This window comes from Heptranchias perlo, unplaced genomic scaffold, assembly GCF_035084215.1.
Source record: "Heptranchias perlo isolate sHepPer1 unplaced genomic scaffold, sHepPer1.hap1 HAP1_SCAFFOLD_138, whole genome shotgun sequence".
In the NCBI taxonomy this organism is placed as follows: Eukaryota; Metazoa; Chordata; class Chondrichthyes; order Hexanchiformes; family Hexanchidae; genus Heptranchias; species Heptranchias perlo.
Genome location: NW_027138624.1, coordinates 375,380 through 393,760, shown reverse-complemented (window position 1 = coordinate 393,760; position 18,381 = coordinate 375,380). Strand labels below are relative to the sequence as shown.

Here is an 18,381-nt window from a genome sequence, read left to right as displayed (position 1 = left end):
TCTAATTGAATAGCGGAACAGGTTGAGGAGCTGAATTGTCTACTCCTGTTCCTATATAACAGGCTCGTGTGGCTGAATGGACTTCCCTTGTTCCTATGTAACATGCTCGAGGGGCTGAATGGACTCATCTTGTTCCTTTGTAACATGCGTGATTGGCTGAATGGCGTCCAGATCCTGTATAACAGTCTCGAAGGGCTGAATGGCCTCCTCCTGTTCCAGTGCAACAAGCTCGAGGGGCTTAATGGCCGAGTCTTATTCCAGTGTAATAGGATCGAGGTGCTGAATGGCCTTCAGTTCCAGTATAACACGCTTGACGGGCTGAATTGCCTGCTGCTGTTCCGATGTAACAGGCTTAAGGGGCTGATTGGCCTCCAGGTCTTGTGTAACGGGCTCGAGGGGCTGAATGGCCTTCAGTTCCAGTATAACGAGCTCGAGGATCTGAGTGGCCTCCTCCTGTTCCTATGTAACAGGCTTGAGGGGCTGATTGGCCACCAGATCTGGTGTAGAGGGCTCGAGGGGCTGGATGGCCTCCTCCTGTTGCTATCTGACAGGCTTGAAGGGTTGATTGGCGTCCAGTTCTTGTATAACATGCTCGAAGTGCTCAATGGCCTTCAATTCCCAGATAACAGGCTCGAGGGGTTGAATGGCCTCCTCTTTTTGCTATTTGACAGGCTTGAGGGGTTGATTGGCCTCAAGTTCCTGTATAATAGGCTCGAAGGGCTGAATGGCCTCCTCCTGACTTTTTGTAACACGCTTGAGGAGATGATCGGCCTCCAGTAACGATGTAACGGGCTTGAGGGGCTGAATGGCCAACTCCTTTTCCTGTGCAACAGCCTTCAGAGGCTGAATGGCCTTCAGTTCCCATATAAGAGGCTTGAGGAGCTCAATGGCCTCCTTCTATTCCTGTCGAACACCCGTGAAGGGCTTGCTGCCATTTTGTCCAAGATGATCGCCTCACTTGCCGCCATTTTGAACAAGATGTCGGGCGAACTTGCCACCATTTTGTCTAAAAATTAGAGCCGGACCTTTCAGGATCGAGATTAGAAAACATTTCTCCACACAAAGGGTGGTAGAAGTTTGAAACTCTCTTCCAGAAACGGCAATTGATACCAGCTCAATTGCTAAATTCAGATCTGAGATAGATAGCTTTTTGGCAATCAAATGATTTAAGGGATATGGGCCAAAGGCGAATATATTGAGTTAGATCACAGATCAGCCATAATCTTATCAAATGGCGGAGCAGGGACGAGGGGCTGAATGGCCTACTCCTGTTCCGATGTTCCTACGATATTATTTATATGGAATTCCGACAGGCATTTGATAAGGTTCCACACAAGAGACTTTTGGCAAAAATGAAAGCGCATGGAACTTGAGGCAATGTATTGACATGTGTAGAGAATTGGTTCGGAGATGGGAGACAGAGAGTAGGGATAATGGATACATACTCCAATTGGCAGGATGCGACTAGTGGTGTCCCCCAGGGATCTGTAACTAGGGTCTCAGCTGTCACCATATTTATCATTGACTTAGATGAAGGAACAGAGAGTCGTATATCCAAGTTTGCTGATGACACGAAGTTAGGTGGTACAGTAAGTAGTGTGGATGCGAGTGGAAAGTTGCAAAGGGACATTGATAGATTAAGTGAGTGGGCAAAACTATGGCAGATGGAGTTCAATTTGGGGTAATCCACTTTGTACCTATGGTCAGGGTATTATGCAAAAGGTAAGAAGCTAGGAACTGTGGAGAAGCAGAGAGAATTAACGGTTCATTTCCATAAATCAGTAAAAGCTAACGGATGGGTGCAAAAACGGAGTGTTAGCCTTTATCTCAGGGGGCTGGAATATAAAGAAGTGGAAGTTATGTTCCAGTTATATAAAGCTCTGGTTGGACTGCGTCTGGAGTAACTGCGTTCAGTTTTGGACACTGCACCTCAGGAAGGATAGATTGGCCTTGGAGGGGGTGCAGAGCAGATTCACCAGAATGTTACCGGGGCTAAGAAGGTTAAATTATGAGGACAGGCTGCAGAGACTGGGCTCATATTCGCTCGAGTACAGAAGATTGAGTGTCGGTCTGAGCGAAGTGTTTAACATGTTTAAATGATTCGATAGAATAGAGAGAGAGAATCAATTTCCTCTGGGGAATCAAGAACGAGGGGGGAAAAACCTTAAAATTAGAACCATGCCATTCAGATTCGAAATCAGGGAGCACTTTTTCACACAAAGGGCAGTAGAAGTCTGAAACTCTGTCCCCCAAAAGGCTGTGGATGCTGGGGGTCAATTGAAGCTTTCAAGACAGAGATCGATAGAGTTTTGTTGGGTAAGGGTATCGAGGGATATGGAGCAAAGGCGGGTAAATGGATTTGAGGTCCAGATAATCTCTGATCTAATTGAAGGGTGGAACAGGTTCAAGGGGCTGAATGGCCTCCTCCTGTTCCCAATCGAAATGTTGAGAATACGTTTTGTTGAGGCTGTGACGTCAGGGTCAACCCCTGTCCAAACAAGGCAGGTCACATTTGGGAGTTTAATAACTTTGAAATGAACATTTTTCTTTTGTGATTCGTGCAACTTCGATCAATTGAATAGTTATGAAAGAGAGTCAATGCAGTCATTCGAACTTCTGGCTGACGATTAGAGCAGAAGTTTCTTTCGTGTTGCGGTTATCATGTTTTCTTTCCACGTGAAAGGTCCCTGGTTCAATCCCAGGCAGAAACATTATGTTGGGCAAATTTATTTTTTCTCTGTGAAATAGCCGGTCCTGTTAAATTTAACACAAATTCGTGGTCTCACGAGCACTGAACATTTTAAACCGAGCCCTTAAAAATACAGTGTGTAAAATGAGAAGGGATAAAAAGTTCATCGCACAAAAGAAATTATTAAAGTTTTCCAACTTCCCTCAGTTGCCTTTCATTCTGCAAAATAACGTTATCGGTTAATTAATGGTGATGAAAACAATGATTGTTTTTTTTCCTTCCCATAGAGTTTGAGTAAGTTCATGCGATTAATATCACAAGGGTTCAAAAGTTGCTTCTCTGACTTGGAATCCAACCCGCGCCGCGGCAATGAGAGCGCCGAATCCTAACCACTGGACCACCAGGGAACGCTGTTTGCATGATTATCAGGTGTAACGTGGATTTCCCTTTCTCTGTGATTCAGCTTTTTATTCTGTTTAGCTCCTGATTGCGGATATTGCCGAGATTAAATAGGAATAATGCACAATAGGCTCAGGAAAACCCGGGGAGGTGGCATCCCGCTCACCGAGCCTTTCCAGCAGCATTTATCTTACCAAGCACTGGAGTGAGTGAAACTTTCTCCGGGGGGGTCTCAGTGTGGAAAGGATGGCGAGTGAACGAGACATTTGTCAGTCAGGGTAGCCGAGCGGTCTAAGGAGCTGCGTTCAGGTCCCCTGAATATCGGAGATTAAGGGGTGATCTAATTGAGCTGTTTAAGATGAATAAGGGAGTTGATTGGGTCGATAGCGAGAAACTACTTCCTCTGGTGGGGAGAGTCCAGAACAAGGGGGCACAACCTTAAAATTAGAGCTCGGCCGTTCAGGGTGATGTCTGGAAGCACTTCTTCACACAAAGGGTCGTGGGAATCTGGAACTCTCTCCCACAAAAGTCAGTTGAGGCGGTGGGTCAATACGAAATTTCAAAACGGACATTGATCGATTTTTGTTCGGCAAGGGTATTAAGGATTCTGGAACCAAGGCGGATAGATGGAGTTAAGATACAGATCAGCCATGATCTAATTGAATGGCGGAACAGGTTGAGGAACTGAATTGTCTACTCCTGTTCCTATGCAACAGGTTCGTGTAGCTGAATGGACTTCTCTTGTTCCTATGTAACATGCTCGAGGGGCTGAATGGACTTCTCTTGTTCCTATGTAACATGCTCGAGAGGCTGAATGGACTCCTCTTGTTCCTTGGTAACATGCGCGAGGGGCTTATTGGCGTCCAGATCCTTTATAACAGTCTCGAATGGCAAAATGGCCTCCTCCTGTTCTCAGTGCAACAAGCTCGAGGGGCTTAATGGCCGAGTCCTGTTCCAGTGTAATAGGATCGAGGTGCTGAATGGCCTTCAGTTCCGGTATAACACGCTCGAGGGGCTGAGTGGCCTCCTCCTGTTCCTATGTAACAGGCTTGAGGAGCTGATTGGCCACCAGATCTGGTGTAAGGTGCTCCAGGTGCTGAATGGCATCCTCCTGTTGCTATCTGACAGGCTTGAAGGGTTGAATGGCGTCTAGTTCCTGTATAACAGGCTCAAAGGGCTGAATGGCCTTCAGTTCAAAGATAACAGGCTCGAGGGGCTGAATGACCTCTTCCATTTGATATTTGACAGGCTTGAGGGGTTGATTGGCCTACAGTAGCTGTATAACAGGCTCGAAGGGCTGAATGGCCTCCTCCTGATTATATGTAACAGGCTTGAGGGAATGATCGGCCTCCAGTAACAATGAAACGGGCTGGAGGGGCTGAATGGCCTCCTCCTTTTCCCGTGTAACAGCCTTCAGAGGCTGAATGGCCTTCAGTTTCCATATAAGAGGCTTGAGGAGCTCAATGGCCTCCTTCTGTTCCTGTCGAACAGCCGTGAAGGACTTGCCGCCATTTTGTCCAAGATGGCCGCCGTGCTTACAGCAATTTTGTCCAAAATGTCCGGCGAACTTGCCACCATTTTGTCTAAAAACTAGAGCCGGACCTTTCAGGAGAAAGATTAGAAAACATTTCTACAAACAAAGGGTGGTAGAAGTTTGGAACTCTCTTCTACAAACGGCAATTGATACTAGCTCAATTGCTAAATTTAGATCTGAGATAGATAGCTTTTTGGCAATCAAATGTATTAAGGGATATGGGCCAAAGGCGGGTATATGGAGTTAGTTCACAGATCTTATCAAATGGCGGAGCAGGCACGAGGGGCTGAATGGCCTACTCCTGTTCCTATGTTCCTCTGGTATTATTAATATGGAACTCCGACAGGCATTTGATAAGGTTCCACACAAGAGACCGTTGGAAAAAATGAAAGCGCATGGAACTTGAGGCAATGTATTGACATGGGTAGAGAATTGGTTCGGAGATAGGAGACAGAGAGTAGGGATAATGGGTACATACTCCAATTGGCAGCATGGGACAAGTGGTGTCCCCCAGGGATCTGTAACTGGGGTCTCAGCTTGTCACTATATTTATCAATGACTTAGATGAAGGAACAGAGAGTCGTATATCCAAGTTTGCTGATGACACTAAGTTAGGTGTTACAGTAAGTAGTGTGGATGCGAGTGGAAAGTTGCAAAGGGACATTGATAGATTAAGTGAGTGGGCAAAACTATGGCAGATGGAGTTCAATGTGGGGTAATCCACTTTGGACCGATGGTCAGGGTATTTTCCAAATGGTAAGCAGCGAGGAACTGTGGAGAAGCAGAGAGAATTAACGGTTCATTCACATAAATCAGTGAAAGCAAACGGGCGGGTCCAAAAATAATTTAAAAGGCTAACGGAATGTTAGCCTTTATCTCAGGGGGCTGGAATATAATGAAGTGGAAGTTATGTTCCAGTTATATAAAGCTCTGGTTAGGCTGAGTCTGGAGTAACTGCAGTCAGTTTTGGACACTGCACCTCAGGAAGGATAGATTGGCCTTGGAGGGGGTGCAGGGCAGATTCACCAGAATGTTACCGGGGCTAAAAAGGTTAAATTATGAGGACAGGCTGCATAGACTGGGCTCGTATTCCCTCGAGTACAGAAGATTGAGGGGCGGTCTGAGCGAGCTGTTTAACATGTTTAAATGATTCGATAGAATAGAGAGAGAGTATCAATTTCCTCTGGGGAATCAAGAACGAGGGGAACAGGACCTTAAAATTAGAACCATGCCATTCAAGTTCGAAATCAGGAAGCACTTTTTTACACAAAGGGCAGTAGAAGTCTCGAACTCTCTCCCCCAAAAGGCTGTGGATGCTGGGGGTCAATTGAAGCTTTCAAGACTGAGCTCGATAGATTTTTGTTGGGTCAGGGTATCGCGGGATAGGAAGCAAAGACGGGTCAATGGATTTGAGGTACAGATCATCTGTGATCTAATTGAAAGGCGGAACAGGTTCAAGGGGCTGAATGGCCTCCTCCTGTTCCCAATGGACATCTTGAGAATATGCTTTGTTGAGGCTGTGACGTCTGGATCAACCCCTGTCCAAACAAGGCAGGTTACATTTGGGAGTTTAATAACTTTGAAATGAACATTTTTCTTTTGTGACTTGTGCAACTTCGATCAATTGAATAGTTATGAAAGAGAATCAATGCAGTCATTCTAATTTCTGTCTGGTTAGCAGCGCAGAGGTTTCCGGAGTGTTGTGGTTATCACGTAAACCTCACACGCGAAAAGTTCCCGGTTTAATGCCGGCTGGAAACATTATGTTGCAGCAAAAAAAAATCTCTGTGAATTTGCCGGTCCTGTTAAATTTAACACAAATTCGTGGTCTCACGAGCACTGAACATTTTAACCCGAGTCCTTAAAAATACAGTGTGTAAAATGAGAAGGGACAAAAAGTTCATCACACAAAAGAAATTATTAAAGTTTTCCAACTTCCCTCAGTGGCCTTTCATTGTGCAAAATAACGTTATCGGTTAATTAATGGTGATTCAAACAATGATTGTTTTTCCCCCCACAGAGTTTGAGTAAGTTCATGCGATTAAAAAAAAACAAGAGTTCAAAAGTTGCTCTCCTAACCGGGAATCGAACCTAGGCCGCAGCGGTGAGAGCGCCGAATCCGAACCACGAGGGAGTAAGATTTGGAACATTACCAAATGTAACATGGATTTCCCTTTCTCTGTGATTCATCTTTTGATTCGATTTTGCTCCTGATTGCGGATATTCCCGTGATTAAATAGGAAGAAAGTACAATAGGCTCCAGATCAGAAGGCTGCGTATTCAAATCACGTCGGGGTCACACTTGCATTTAGCGCTGGTCGGAGTCTGAATAATTCCGGAATTCATATTGCATTCCCTTTTTCACAATAAACAGAACCCTGCTCTGAATTCTGCCTCACTAGTTCCCCAGTGTTATTGAGAGAAGCGTCTGATTCACTCATTTATTTATTGCAAGAAACATACACAAACACACTTATGAATTCAAAATCAACCTGCAGCTCCACACGCAAAGAGATAAACACAGCCAGAGAGATAGGCAAACACCGGGAAATAGACAAACCGGTTTCTCAGAGAATTGCCTGTACCTCCACGGTCGAATGGAAGGGCTTTTGTTGTTCGCTTTCGTTCCACACCTTGAAATTCAGGATAATCTGGTTCATGGTTTATTGGACAAGGCACGGACGCAATGGCCCGAATGGCCTGCTTCTGAGCTGTGTCCTTCCACGATTCGAAACTCAGCCCCTGGGGCGGAGCCAGCAGCTGCCTCGCTGCAATAACAGACCAAATGGAGACATTTCTACAGGTCCGGCTAGCTCAGTCGGTAGAGCATGAGCCTCTTAGTTTCAGGGTCGTGTGTTCGAGTCTCAGGGTCGTGGGTTCGAGCCCCAAGTTGGACGACTTCTGCTTTAAACTTTACACTGCTTTCTCAAGTGAACCCTCCGCCTTGCTTGACTGTCAGTGCAAGAGACGAGTCTGTCAGTGCCGCGTCGTGTGCAATGATCACAAGTTTAAAAGGAGCAGAAGGTTATTCGGGGTTCAGATACACAAACGTCTCTGATGAGCCTGAGATTTTGTCAGAGGTTGCTGCCTCCCGGACATCTCTTGCTCTCTGACGAGGCAATTGCTCCGGTTTCAATTTACAAACTGGGTGAGTTGGTGATCGGGTGTCGGAGAGCTGGTTTGTGATCTGAGTCGGCCTGGTCCCAATCTGAGAATGTGGAAGAAAACACGGTAGGAGGTCCCTGTCAAACCAACTGCCCGAACAAAGCTGGCCACAGTCACAGAATCAGAATGGCTACTTCCTGAGGGGGGAGGCCGGTTCATGTGGAAAAGGATCCGGACGAGAATGATCTGATTCATAAGGTTAGGAGAGGGAAATTAGGGAGCCCCTTCGGAACGTTAATTACTTGAAAAAGAAGTATTTTTCCTCTGTAACTTGTGTGGTTTTGATGAATGAAATGTTTGTAAAAAGGCATCCGTGGGGAAGGATTGAGAGCTTTTAGGACTAGAGGGGAAATGAGGAGATTTTTTTTCACACAGAGGGTTGTTACGATCTGATAGCCACTCCCTGAAAGGCTGGTGGAAGAAGCTTTCATAGGAACTTTCAAAAGGCAATTGCACAGGTACTTGAAGAGGACTGATTTGCAAGGTTACGGGGAAAAGGCTGGGTTTTTTGGATTAAATTGGACAGCTCTTTCAAAGAGTAGGCCGGGCAACACGGCCGAATGGCCTCCTTCTGTCCTGCAACAGTCTATGATTCTATTCCATGACTTTAGTGTGGGACAGGAGAGAAGTTGTTTAAAGAGAGGTAAAACTGTCCCAATCAGAGCAGAGAGAGATGACTGGTCAGTTCCCCTCTGTCCAGTATAAGTCACCAGCGGTTTTTTTGTGGTGTCGTGGTTACCAGTTCGCTTTACACGCGAACGGCCCTGCTTTCGATCCTCGGTGGACAATTTATGTTGCAATTGCTGTTTACATTCTATATTAATGACTTGGATGAGGGGACCGAGTGTAATGTATCCAAGTTTGCTAAGGATACAAAGGTAGGTGGGAAAGTAAGCCATGAGCAGGACGCAAAGGGAGGTGGACAGGTTAAGTTATTGGGTAAGAAGGTGGCAGTGGGAGTATAAGGTGGGAAAATGTGAAATTGTCCACTTTGGTCGGAAGAACAGAAAAGCAGAATAGTTTTTAAAAGGTGAGAGTCCAATAAATGTTGATATTCAGAGGGAGTTGGGTGTCCTTGTAAACAAATCACAGAAATTTAACATGCAGGTACAGCAAGCAATTAGGAAGAAAAATGGTATGTTGGCCTTTTTGAAAGGAGGTTGGAGTATAAGAGTAAGGAAGTCTTGCTGCAATTAAATAGGGCTTTGGTGAGAACACACCTGGAGTACTTTGATGTCGTCAACATGGATTTTAGCAAGACTTTTTGACAAGGTCCCAATTGGCAGACTGGCCAAAAAAGCTGTGGAGAATTTTTTTCACCCAGAGGGTGGTTGGGGTCTGTAACTCACTGCGTGAAAAGATGGCAGAGGCAGAAACCCTTGTTATATATAAATAATGCTTGGATATGCACCTGAAGTGGTGTCACCAGCAAGGCGACGGAGCGATTGCTGGAAAGTGGGATGAGGCTGGGTGGCTCATTTTCGGCCGTCAATTTGCGATGATTCTGCAAAAATGACAAGTGCTTTTTGTAAGAGCAAATTCCCTGACCGGGAATCGAAGCCACGCCGCAGCGGTGAGAGCGCCGAATCCTAACCACGAGACCACCAGGGAAGGCGTGGAAAGTTTCTAAATATATCTGGGAGTGTTTGTATTAGGTACAAATACTATTTATGGTTTAGTGACTCTGTTAGTTGCAAATGTATTTACATGAATCTGTATTATTTATTTATTTATTGGGGTGTATATATTGTAAATCTACTTCTGGCGCTGATAAGAGTCCATATAATTCCGCAATTAATGTTTCATTTGCGTTTTCACAATAACAGGTCTGTCTCACTGGTTCCCCAGTGTCAGGGAGGGAAGTGTCTGATGCCCTCTTTTATTTGATGTTACAAACAGAAGACAAACACTCGTATTCGTTCAAAATCAACCTGAAGGTGGACACACACACAGAGATGAACACAGCCAATGATATGGTCGTAATGTTGGGACTGCTGCACATGCATACCCAGGGGCGAGTTTACTGCAATGATAGACAAGAGCGGTTGAGTTTTTCAGGCCCGGTTAGCTCAGTCGCTAGAGTGTGAGACTCTCAATCTTAGGGGCGTGGGCTCAAGCCTCATGTTGGGCGTATTCTGATTTAAACTTGTGATGTTTCTTTCAGGGGTGACCCCAAGCTCTGACTCCCCCCGACATCCCTTGCAGTGTCACCGCGCACATTGTGGCCGCGCCCGGGCTGATTTCTCTCTCTCTCTCACCCGGGACCGCTGAGTCTGGTGTACCGTGATCACCAACTCACCCAGTTTGTAAATTTAAACCGGAACAGGTGTCTCCCAAAGGGCAAGAGAAGTAGGGAAGGCTGCAACCTCTGACAAAATCTCATTCCCATTAAAGGTTTGTGAAACTGAATCCCGAACACTTTTAAAAGTTTTGACATTCACTGTACAGGACGCGGCACCGAGAGACTCGTCTCTGACACTCACAGTGATGCGTTGGGCTGTTTTCACTCGTAAAACAGCTTTTGTTTATATTGTGATATTGTCTTTGACTCCCTCACCAGCGGAAAGGGTTTTTCTATCTCCCTTTCAAAATCCTAAAAAGCCTTCTATATTCCAGGCAATACAAGTATGTAACCGCTCCTCATAATTTAACCCTTCGAGCCCTGCTAACATTCTGGTAAATCTGGGCTGCGCTCCTTCCAAGGCCAAAAAACCCTTTTGGAGTAAAAGGGAATAAAATTTAAAATGAGCGTCACTGAGGATCAGTTTTCTCTCACTCAAAGTTATCTGCTTAATGAAGTAAAAGATGCAGCTTACAAAGAATAATGGAACAGCCACTGTCTCCCTTTTTGGCAGGAGAAACAAATCAACCTGGATGTTTGTGGAGACCAAGTTCCAACATAATGTTTCCGCCCGGGATCGAATCGAGGACTTTTCGCGTGTAAAGCAAATGTGATAACCGCTCCACTACAAAAACCGATGGCACCCTAGTCAACACAATGGGCAACTGAATGCTGTCCTCTCTCTGCTTGTACTTGGAATGTGTTGTTTCAAGTACAGCAAGAGATTCAGACAGTGGCTGCTCCCCCTTTCCTTTAAAAACTCTCAGGGTAGTGGGTTTGAGCCCCACGTTGGGCGAGTACCGTTTTAAACTTTTATGCTGCATCCAACGGTGAGCCCCAGCTCTGACACTTCCCCAACCCCCTCCGTCTCACCGCGCACGATGGGGCCAAGCCCGGGCTGAATCTCTCCAATTTGGTTTCCGCCCCAGTCGCAGCATGAAATGGTCCTTATCAAAGTCACAAATGATACTCCATGTGACTACCACCATGATAAACTATCCCTCCTCATCCTTCTCAAATACAATATCTCACCGTGCTGTTATGCTGTTGGACTAGTTTCCTCTCTCTGCTCTTATTTGCAATGTGTTGCTTTTCCGACTGATAACACTTAGTATCATCGTATTATGTTAGTCCACAAGAGGAGATCATTCGGCCCATCGTGCCTGTGCTGGGTCAAACACACGTATTCGTTCAAAATTCGTTCAGGGATGGATTGAGTGCCTTGTTATCAGAAAATTGCCTGAACCCCCACAGTCTGCAGCTTTTCTCCTCGCTATCAACCACACGGCCTATTTTTGTGTCACCCGCAAATTTCTTAATCATGCCCCCTAAGTTTAAGTCCAAATCGTTAATGTATACCACAAAAAGCAAAGGACCAAGTACCGAGCCCTGCAGCACCCCACTGGAAACAGCCTTCCAACCACAAAAACACCCGTCGACCATTACCCTTTGCTTCCTGCCACTGAGCCAATTTTGGATCCAATAAGCCACATTCCCTTGGATCCCATGGGCCTTTACTTTTTCGACCAATCTGCCAAGTGGGAACTTTTCAAAAGCCTTGCTAAAATCGATGTAGACTACATCAATTACTCTACGCTCATCGATCGTCCTTGTCACCTCCTCGAAAGATTCAATCAGGTTAGTCAGACACGACCTCCCCTTAACAAATCCATGCTGACTGTCCTTGATCAGTCCGTGCCTTTCGAAGTGACAGTCCCTCAGAATTGATTCCAATAATTTGAAATGGAGTCCGTCTCCTGCTTGCTGCAATAACAGATAAGGCGATTAAAAAAACCCAGGCTCGGCTCACTCAGTCGGTCGAGCATGAGACTCTTAATCTCAGGGTCGTGGGTTCGAGCCCCACGTTGAGCGAGTATCATTTTAAACTTTTATGTTGCTTTCACTGGCCAACAGTGCAGAAATTATGCAGAATGAAATGGGAAATCGGTCGTCAGCGTGGCCGAGTGGTCTGAGACGCTCCGTTCAGATCGCAGTTTCTTCTCGAGGCGTGGGTTAGAATCCCACTTCTGACATAACGTATTTTTACTAAGACGTGGAAATATTTTATTTGTGGATTGGGCTGCAGCTGATTATTCTGCCAAGTTGATTCAGTCCTCCCACAAAAGCAACTGGCTTTGTCATGGATACGTGACTTGAGAAGTTTCCAACGGTGAAATGTTTGACATATTAATGACCTGGACAAAGAAATAGAACAGCAGTGGGAAACATTTAAAACGGTGATCAATAGAGTCCAGGAGAAATATATCCCACTAAAAAGCAAGAACAGACTAGCCAGAAATGACACACCAGGGGTGAATAAAGAAATAAGGGCAAAATTGAAACTAAAGAAAAAGGCACACACTGGACAATAAAGGGGAGAGGGGAATGTGAAAAGACTGGGAAAGAAGTCTAAAGAACTATTAGAAAGGCAAAAAGGAATATAAAAAAACAAAGAATTCTAGACACATCAACAGCCAAAGAAAGTTTAGGATAGGAATAGGGTCACTAAGGGATACACACGACAAACTCACAGGCAATGACAGCGAAATGGCAGAAATATTAAATAATCACTTTGCTTCAGTATTTACCAGGGAGACTGGTATTGTGGGCGTGAGAGTAGAAGAAGAGATCAAAAAATATGTAAAGACATTTAAGATGGAAAGGGGGGAGATAATGGATAAGCTAATCAAACTTAGAGAGGAAATTTCCTGTTCGGAGCCTAACCAGAGTTTCAAACCGCTCAGCCACGCTAATTTCCGTATTACTGTTCAGGAGCTCATTTCACAGGGACACGATTACTGTGCTCCATTTCGGGAGGCTCAGTGAAAGGCACAAATTGACCTATTAATTGAATCATAGAATAAGACAGCGCCATTCGGATGCCATTCGGCCCATCGTGCCTGTGCCAGCTCTCTGAAAGTGCTGTCCAGTTCGTCCCACTCGCCTGCTGTTTCCCCATAGACCAGAAAAAGTTTCCATCCAAGCGTTTATCCAATTCCCTTTTGAAAACTGTGAGTTAAGAAAAACAATATTGAAAGTGGTGCTGGGGCCTCTGCAGCGTCGATGTAGAGTGTGTGATGATTGAAGTTATCAAGATGGTTGCTTTACACATGGTATGTTGTGCAATCATCCTGAAATATCTTCAATATCCAATACAAATTGAATTGCAAACCTGACGGACAAACACTGGAAAACAAGTCACGAGTGAATGCAAATCATCTGGGACCCGTTTTCAGCCTCGCGGCACTTCAAATAAAGTGAAATAACTTTGCATTGAAAAGATTTGGAACTTGCATCTTTGCCTTTATCTGTTCCATTTCTTAAAGTTGCTGGCGTCTGATGATGTACACGCCTCTGCTCCCTCGATTGAACAAGAAAGGAGGTGTTTGACGTGGACGGGACCTGTTGGTTATGAGCTCATCCTACACATTGAGTGGGTTCGCGTTCTATAAACGTCAACTTTAGCCCAGCGGTGAACCTCGCAGCAAACAAGTTCGTCACCGTCTCACCGCGGGCGCTGACTGCCATGTTTATTGTTATTTCTTTCAGACCTAAATAAATAGTAACCGTGATTTTAAATTTGCGCTAAGTGATTTTTAGGTCGTCGCCTTTCAATGTTTCAAAGGCGACCCCTAATTTATGATAGTCCGGCCATTTCACCAGCCGTGTTGAAAACAAAACATGTCTCTGCTTTTCGCGTCTTTTTTCTAAAGGCAAAAAATATATTTCCCGTGACCTCTGAAGGATGGACAAGTACATTTCAGAAAGCTGAAGCAAGTTCACCGAGCTTAAATCGTCTGACCACGTTAAAGGCGCTATGCACAGATATATATATATATGTATATATATATATATGCATGTAGTTGCTGTCTGTTTCTGTGGTTGTCTTTTTTCTGTGTGTGTCCATCTGCAGGTCGATTGTGAATCAACACCAGTGTTCGTGTCAGTTTGTTGCATGAAATAAATGAGGTTATCAGGCGCTCCCCTCCCTGCCACTGGGTAGGTACTGAGTCAGGGTTTAGACCCAACTTCTGTTTTTTTTGTGAAAAAGCAATTAAAATCTTCATTCGGGAATTATCCAGTCTCATGTGAGTGGTGAAAGAAACAGTGACCCCGATGTGATGTGAACACGCAGCCTTTTGATCTGGAGTCAGACCTTTGCGCCACGCACTCTGAAGACAGGGTCCTGGATGTTATTATGCATATGAATGTTTCTCAAACACCGTTTCATTTATTGGTTGAATAGATAGGGCTTATCAAATCTCCGCCAGGTCCCACCGGGTGTGAGACAGTATTGGAAGCAGCCTTCACCCCCAATATCACCCTCGCTTCCATCGCCTGCTCCCAGCGGACTTCAACAACAGGGCTGGGAGATATGGACTTTGTTCACATTGAATCAGCTGTGTGAATCATTAAATATTTACTCATTGTTAATGGGAGCAACGTTTCAAAATGTTTTTCGCCGGTTTTGGACCGGGGACTTCTCGCGTGTTATGTGAACATGATAACCACTACACTCCGGAAACCGAACACCTGATACTCCGTGTTCGGGACAGAACCCCTCAGCCAAACTAATTTCCTTATTGCTGTCCAGGAGCTCATTTCACAGTGATACTTTTACTGCGCTGTATTTCGGAAGGCTGCAGAGAAGGACAGGTGGCGATGGTCAGGCAGGGAATCCCAGAGCATCGCGCCGAAACAAACATTTCACTGTGTTTTTTCATGTGCCTGATATCCGACGGCAGTGTAAATTATGGCGAATCAGGCATGCTCAGATCACATTGTTCACAGAGTGTTTTCTTGCAGCCAAATCACACATTAGAAAACTTGAAAAGAGATTCGGAGATCGGAGTCATATAAAGTGCTCCCATTTACTGCAGATCAGGAATTAAAACCTGACACCGGCTTGAGGGCTTCCAGAATGAGGCAATGAATCCGAAAGTGGGAAAAAAAGATGCAATTTTCGTCTTTGGGTGGGCTCGAACTACCAACTTTTCGGTTAATAACCGAACGCGCTGACCGATTGCGCCACAGAGACCATGCGGTTCTTTTTCTTGCAAGATACACTAAAGCAGCGTGTCACCGAGCCAAAGTTACATGTTGCAGCCACAGAAATGAAATTGACCACGATCAGTGTTACTTTCCCAGAAATAAAGGATGGGACATTGTTTGTGGAAACATGGAAACGGTCTGGTCTCACTCACAGCATCGATATCACCGCCAACCAGCTCTCCTGCAACCGGCGCGCCCACCGGTGCTTTGTCTGTTACTGAGTAGCACTGTGGGAGAACCTTCGTCACACTGACTGCAGCGGTTCAAGGAGGCGGCTCACCACCACCTTCTCAAGGGCAATTAGGGATGGGCAATAAATGCCGGCCTCGCCAGCGACGCCCACATCCCATGAACAAATAAAGAAAAATCATTCTGAGCGTCCGGACGCTGATGTCAGGTTTTGATCGTTGATGTCAGGTTTTGATCCCTGATCTGCAGTAACTGGGAGCGCTTTAAATGGCTCCGACCTCTTAATTTCACCCAGAACATCAGAGTAACTGTTCCAGGGGGACATGCCGACTCAGCTGCGTCTTGGCCGCCTGTCTGGTCAGTCTTTTATTCGCCTCCAATTCCGTTTCCCAAAGCGTATCTATAGATTCACAAAGCTGTTTGTCATTTCGGTTCCTTTCGATTTGTCCAGCTCCCGACTGGCAATAATTTGCAAACCTGGTTGCAAACCTCCGCCTTGCATCGTGTCCAGGGATGGGTTATGTGGAGAGACTGGACAATCTGGGATTGTTCTCCTTCGAGCAAAAAAATGTTAAGGGGAGATTTAATGGAGGTATTCAAAATTATGAGGGGATTTTGATAGAATGGATGGGGAGAAGCTGTTTCCATTGGCAGGAGGGTCGATAACCAGAGGACACAGCCTGCATTTGTCTAGCGCCTTTAACGTAGTAAAACGTCACAAGGTGCTTCACGGGAGCGTTATTAAACACAATTTGACACTAAGCCACATAAGGAGATATTGGGACAGGTGACCAAAAGCTTAGTCGAAGAGGTAGGTTTTAAGGTATGTGTTAAAGGAGAGTGAGGCGGAGAGGTTTAAGGAGGCATTTCCAGAGCTTAGGTAGCTGAAGGCACAGCCGCCAATGGTGGAGCGATTTAAATCGGGGATGCGCAAGAGGCCAGAATTGGAGGAGCACAGAGATTTTTTTTATTCGTTCATGGGATGTGGGTGTCGCTGGCAAGGCCAGAATTTATTGCCCAAACCTAATTGCCCTTGAGAAGGTGGTGGTGAGCCGTCTTCTTGAACCGCTGCAGTCCGTGTGGTGAAGGTTCTCCCTCAGTGTTGTTAGGTAGGGAGTTCCAGGATCCAACGGCGATGAAGGAACGGCCGATATATTTCCAAGTCGGGATGGTGTGTGACTTGGAGGGGAACGTGCAGGTGGTGTTATTCCCATGTACTTGCTGCCTTTGTCCTTCGAGGTGGTTGAGGTCACGGGTTTGTGAGGTGCTGTGCAAGAAGGCAATCGAGTAACAAGTCGAGCAATGTATTCCGCTCAATCATTGATCATTCCATTCAGATCTTCTGCTTTTCAGCTGCACTTCCCCCCAAACATTGCAAATAATTTTGCACAGTATTTGTTTCGCTTGTTTAATATTTTGTTCTCCGGCTTAGCTAGATTAATATTTCATTTCAATTATCAATGACAGAGAGCAATGAACAATGAACTAGTGAGCAAAGTTTCGTTTATTATTAAAAAGCAGTGATTCCGAAATTATCCAGGCTGATATGAATGGTATAAGAAGTAGTGATTTCGACATGATTTAAATACGCAGCCTTCAGAATCCAGAGTCAGACGCGCTACCGTTTCACCACGAGGTCTACTGATGGCATAGATTATATATATATATATATATATATTATATATACTTATTATATACTTAAATATATATGTTTGATGCAGTGTTCCCTTGTGGTTGGGAATAGTTCATTGCACAAAAATAATTCAAGTCTGTGAGACATTTAATGTTTTTTTAATCGCCATTAATACGTTCTGTTGCACACTGAAGGAAATGCCAACTTGTTTGCCAAGTGACAATTAAAACGTCAATAAATCTTTGTGTTTTGTATGTCATGAACTTTTATCCCTTCCCGTTTTACATACTGTATTTTAGGAGTCTGCTTAAAAGTGTTTTGTGCTTATTATACCAGGAATCTGGTGTAGCCGTTGTTAAATTTAAAAAGGTTTGTAGCCCCTTTCATGCATGAACAAACTCGACCCTGGAGGTTTATGGGGAGCAAGTCCCAACAACATGCTTCCCTCCGAGGTTAAATCGGGGACTTTCTGCGTGTAACTGGTGAACATGATAACCGCTGCACTATGGAAATGAGAAACTTTTCGTTCTTAGCTCTGAAGGAAGTGTCTCGGGAAAACATGAACTGTTGACTCTCTTTGCACTGACTCTTTTCACGAATATTTCATCGATCGAAACTGTCCAAGTCACAGGGAAAAAATGTCAAAGTCATTAAACTCCCGAATTAGCCCCAAAATCTATCAATCTCAGTTTTTAAATTTTCAATTGACCCCCAGCCTCAACTGCTTTTTGAGGGAGAGAGTTCCAGAATTCCACTCCCCTTTGTGTGAAGAAGTGCTTCCTGACATCACCCCTGAACGGCCCAGCTCTAATTTTAAGGTTATGCCCCCTTGTTCTGGACTCTCCCCACCAGAGGAAATAGTCTCTATCTGCCCTGTCAAATCCTTTAATAATCCAAACACCTCAATTAGACCACCCCTTAATATTCTGCACTCAAGGGAATGCAAGTCTGGTCTTTGCAACCTGTCCTCATAATTGCTGATCAAGGATAGCCAACAAAAAGGGTTTTACGACGGCTGGCTCTTGAATGCATTGGGTTTTGTCAACGGGCTCGTTGGTCTAGGGGTATGATTCTCGCTTCGGGGTTGTTTATCCAAATATGTGAGAGGTCCCGGGTTCAAATCCCGGACGAGCCCTTATTTTACTCTTCAACTTCCAAAGACAGAAAAGTACCCAAATCACCCCACATGAGTGAAACAATTCCAATGTTTCATACTATTACCAAACACAACTGCCCAACGTGGTTCTGATGAAAGGTCATTGACCTGAAACATTCACTCTGTTCCTCTCTCCACAGATTCTGCCTGACCTGCTGAGGGTTTCCAGCATTTCCGATGTTCTCAGAGTATCACTTCCCTCATCACCTAACTTCACTCCTCC

At 45.0% G+C, this 18,381-nt stretch overlaps 4 non-coding genes across 4 annotated transcripts; 3 read left to right on the top strand and 1 right to left on the bottom strand.

Annotated features, from left to right (window-relative positions):
- Nucleotides 1–7,425: 7,425 nt before the first annotated feature.
- On the top strand, nucleotides 7,426–7,519 carry trnak-cuu (transfer RNA lysine (anticodon CUU)). Its single transcript has 2 exons — nucleotides 7,426–7,462; nucleotides 7,483–7,519. It is a non-coding gene; the product is annotated as a tRNA-Lys (tRNA).
- A 4,408-nt stretch (nucleotides 7,520–11,927) lies between these two features.
- On the top strand, nucleotides 11,928–12,000 carry trnak-cuu (transfer RNA lysine (anticodon CUU)). Its single transcript has one exon. It is a non-coding gene; the product is annotated as a tRNA-Lys (tRNA).
- A 3,092-nt stretch (nucleotides 12,001–15,092) lies between these two features.
- Nucleotides 15,093–15,166, bottom strand: trnan-auu (transfer RNA asparagine (anticodon AUU)). The gene has a single exon. It is a non-coding gene; the product is annotated as a tRNA-Asn (tRNA).
- Nucleotides 15,167–18,049: 2,883 nt separating this feature from the next.
- trnap-cgg (transfer RNA proline (anticodon CGG)) lies at nucleotides 18,050–18,137 on the top strand. The gene is given in 2 exon segments: nucleotides 18,050–18,085; nucleotides 18,102–18,137. It is a non-coding gene; the product is annotated as a tRNA-Pro (tRNA).
- The last annotated feature ends 244 nt before the right edge of the window (nucleotides 18,138–18,381 follow it).